Here is a 4219-nt window from a genome sequence, read left to right on the forward strand (position 1 = left end):
ACCCCTCTCCTACCTAAAACTTCCCAATGTCCTCAATGATCCCATAAAGTCAAGAGCTTCCCTGCCCTTCAAGTTTCTTTAGTTCCTATTGGCTTCAGCTTGCTCACATCAAGGTAATCTTGCACATCACTTAATTTGACCCCATTCCTCACATCAAAGAACATCTTATAAATCTACTGCTTCGGACAGCCTCTCTCACCTAAAGAAATGCCACACCACATCCACCAAGCTGCTCAGATAAAAACAAAACAAAAAACAGAATTACGGTGTTGAAAAGGGCCTAGAAATCATCCAGTTCAACCATTCGTTTAACAGATAAGGAAAGTGAAGCTCAAGAGGTGAGCTGGCCTGCCCAAAGTCACAGAGGCAGAATGTGAGAAAAGCAGGAATCCAGTTCTTCAACTCCAGCACAGGTCCATTTTTATTTCAGAATACCACGTTATCTTACTGAAATCTAGTTTTTTGTTTTTCTCCTACACTATGTATCAGTATGTTTTTGACTAAAGTGTGTACCTCCAGGCACACAATCATTTAAACAAACCTGCACACAGAAATCTATATTCTTCACCCAAAGAGGACATTAGAATTGCAACATTACAAATTTTAAAGACAGGGAAGGAGACTTACAGATCACCTAAACCAGTAATTCTCAAAATGAAAGTTAAAAATTACAAGGACATTTCTTTTTTCAATCTATTACTACATAATATGTACCCCCCCCCCCAATCAAGCCATTATGTTATCCCTCAGTTGTTCTGGGGGGATGAAAAAGGGGATTAAGAATCACTGACCTAACCCAACACCTTCCTCTGTCAGATGAGAAATCTCAAATCCAGTGAGAAGAAGGAATCTGCCCAAAGTGAACCATTAAGTTAATAGCGTTACGACAAAAACCAAGGTCTTTTTCCTTTTGGAGTGATTTACACTGCTGGTTTAGGTTTATAAAACAAAGTTTTCTGGACAGAGCTTCCCACTGCACAGGAAATTTCCTAAGTGCCCAGCTGCCCTTGGCTAGCTTGGTGTCTGGAAAGAAACAAGGTGGACACCTCTTATCAGTAAATTCCTGGCTACATAGGGGAAGACTCCAACTCAGGGATCCTGATCCCCAGGCGCAGCATCAAAGATGTACCAGTACCGATCGCATCCTGCTCAGGGACAGCCACTTAGTACGATGACGACAAGGCCTTCCTCAATTTATTGCTGTAAACAACGACTTAACATTAAAATCGTGGAATTCAGACGCTCGGAGTGGGAAGAGGTCCCAGAAGTTGTCCAGGCCAAACCCCCATTTCGTTGAGGGAATAAAGGCCCAGAGGGCTGTATGCTGGTATCTTGGGCCAGGTTTAGACTAGGTAGCAAACCCCACAAGCAAAGCCTAGAAGGCCAGGAACAACAAATTCGACCCCTGCTCTCCCAGGAGCTCTAGGCCCAAAGTGGGCACACACCAAAACCCCAGGCGGTCTGGAGTCCCGGGGTTCCCATCCGGCAGCCTCCGCCCCGCCACACGCAGTCCAAGCTTTGCTGCCCTCCCCCCGGTACCCGGGGCCATTTGGCCACCGCCTCACCTACGCCAGCCCTCCGTCTGTTATTGTGGTTGAGAGGGAGTGAGAAACGCGACAGCCACTTCCCGCGGCCCCCACCGCCGAGGCGCTTCCGCTTCCGCCGCCGCTGGGGCATTTCCGGAATGTTGTTATCCGGGGCGGGACCTGCACCCGGTATCCATATTGGGTGTGGATGGTGGCCGCCAGACGAAGCAGCCATGTTAAGCGTGGCAGTTTGGAGGCTCCAGGACGGACGGAAGCGCCTAGTGTCCCGTGCGACGGGTCTCCGGCTCGGCTGATGCTCTGTAGTCTTGGGTGAGCCTTCAGACCTTGCCTTTATCGTTTGCTTACAAAATGGATAGGTTCCAATAGAGACTTTTCCAGAAATCATTCAACTGAAAAGATAAACTTTATTTTGAGGGGGGTGGTGGGGGTCGCCTTTGAATGAAAGATGTTAACGTTAAATCATTACTTCTGTGATTTGGGGGCATTGCCTCTGCACATAATTAATAGTATTTTACAGTCAAAGGGTTTTCACATCAGTGTCTCATTAAAAACTGTAAGCATACGAGCAGGGATCACCTTAATCATTTTTTTTCCCACTAGTTAAAGAATTGTCTTCGGAGAGGATAATTGACTTGCACAATGTCACTCAGCTGGACTGAAATCCAGATTTTTATCTTCCAAATCTCTTCTTGCCCTTACATACATGCCACTGCTATGAGCTAAAACAGCTAGATTTAAATAGATAGAAATACCTCTTAGACAAGTTAGTGAGCATTGAAGCCATTTTGATAACAAAACTACTGGTTTTCTTCTGTGCCTCTACTATGGTTTGGCACCCTAGATTTCAGCTTATCTTAGGTAATCACAGTTCTAGCTATCCCATTCCATGTGTCAAACCATGTATCTTGATTTGGGGCACTGAGAGGAAAAACAACAACAAAACCTCATCATATCATGTACTATTATTCATCTTAATCCCAGGTTTCATATTACATTCTTCCTGTAAGTGAAGATAAAATTCTATTCCCATGTTATTTGCTCTGTCAGTTTCTTTCATATTTTAACTTTAACAGCTCTTTTTCTGTTTCCTAGATTGTTCTGAAGAATAAATAGGAATTGTATATTAAAGTGTCTAGTGTAGGACCTGGCATATATCGAAGGCATTGTAATAAGGTTTGTTTCAGAGCGATTGAGTTAAATTTTTAACTCAAGTGAATATATTCTTTAATTTGATTACCACTCCTCTTTTTGTAAAAAAGCACTGGGGTAGGGCTGGAAATACTGATTAGTAAGATAGGTTTCCTACTTCAAGTTTTGTAGTGGATTGAATTATGTCCCCCCCAAACTCACTGAAGTTCCCCAAGTTTTATGTATTAGAAACTTGGCCTCCACTGTGACAGTTAAGAGGGTGGAAAATCCTATTATGGTAATTGAAAGGTGGAGCCTTGAAGAGGTGATTAGATTTTAGGACCATGCAATAGTGAATGGATTAAGAATGGTGGTCAGGGGCATGGTTCTGAGGGCTTTAAAAGAAGAGGGAAGGGTCTGTCTTTCTCTCTGCTCTCTCTGCTTCCACCATCTTGCAACGTGAGACCCCTGGGTCACTGTCGTCACCACCAGATGTATTTCTTGAACTTTGAACTTCTGAGCCTCCAAAACTGTGTAGCTGGACCTGAAGCTTTGGAAGATACAAGCTGGTGTTAGGTTTGCAGGCTCACAGAATGCCAGAGCTGTGAAGGCTTGGGAGCCTCCACCCCGATTTCAAAGGATGTATGGAAAAGTCCAGGGGCCCAGGAAGAGATCTGTCGCAGGGGTGGAGTCACCCCAGACAGCCTTTGCTAGAGCAATGCTGAGTAGAAACATGGGGTCAGAGTTGCCGCAGAGAAACCCCAACAGTGCCATGCCTGGTAGAGTCATGAGTGGGACCACCACAGAGATCCGAGACCTGTGGAGCTACTGGAGTTGAACACCAGCCTGGGAGAGCTAAAGCATCACCTGAGATCAGGAAAGCCATAGAAGCAGAACTGCCTGAGTACTTGGGGATCCAACCCTCATATCAGTGTGCAGAAGAGTTCAAACATGGAGTCAAGGTCCCTGATTCTCCAGCTTTGAGATTTAATGCCTGCCCTGTTGGGTTTTGGACTTGTTCGGGACCTATTACCCCTTTCTTTTGGCCCATATCTTCCTTTTTGAACAGGAATATGTACCCTATGCTTGTTCCACCATTGCATCTTGGAAGTAGATAACTTGTTTTGATTTCACAGATGGAATTTTGAACTTTGGGCTTTTGAGTTGAAACAAGTTAAGACTTGGGGATGTAAAGAATGTATTTGTATGTGAAAAGGACATAAGTCTTGAGGGGCCAGGGGAGAATGTAGTGGACTGAATTATGTCCCCCAAAACTCACAGAAGCTTGAATTGTGTCCCTTAGAAACTTGGCCCCCACTGTGACTGTTAAGAGGGTGGGAAATCCTATTATGGTAATTGAAAGGTGGAGCCTAGTGAATGGGTTAAAAATGGTGGTCAGAGGCTTGGTTCTGAGGGCTTTAAAAGAAGAGAGGAGTCTTTATCTCTACTCTCTCTGCTTCCACCATCTTGTGACGTGAGACCTCTGGGTCACTGTCGCCAATACCAGATGAACTTTAGACTTTCCAGCCTCGGAAACTGAAAGC

At 44.7% G+C, this 4219-nt stretch overlaps 1 protein-coding gene across 6 annotated transcripts in view; it reads right to left on the reverse strand.

Moving 5' to 3' along the window:
- FBXO38 (F-box protein 38) overlaps positions 1-1670 on the reverse strand; it is a 56558-nt gene extending 54888 nt beyond the window's left edge. For 3 of the 6 annotated variants that reach the window (XM_008585812.1, XM_008585811.1, XM_008585808.1), the window contains exon 1: positions 1566-1605. The gene's annotated coding sequence lies outside the window, so the exon portion shown is untranslated. Of the gene's footprint in view, positions 1-1565 lie in introns of all 6 variants that reach the window. The other 3 variants (XM_008585810.1, XM_008585809.1, XM_008585813.1) reach the window with 2 other exon arrangements.
- Positions 1671-4219: the final 2549 nt, after the last annotated feature.

This window comes from Galeopterus variegatus, unplaced genomic scaffold (genome assembly GCF_000696425.1).
Source record: "Galeopterus variegatus unplaced genomic scaffold, G_variegatus-3.0.2 Scaffold3725, whole genome shotgun sequence".
In the NCBI taxonomy this organism is placed as follows: domain Eukaryota; kingdom Metazoa; phylum Chordata; class Mammalia; order Dermoptera; family Cynocephalidae; genus Galeopterus; species Galeopterus variegatus.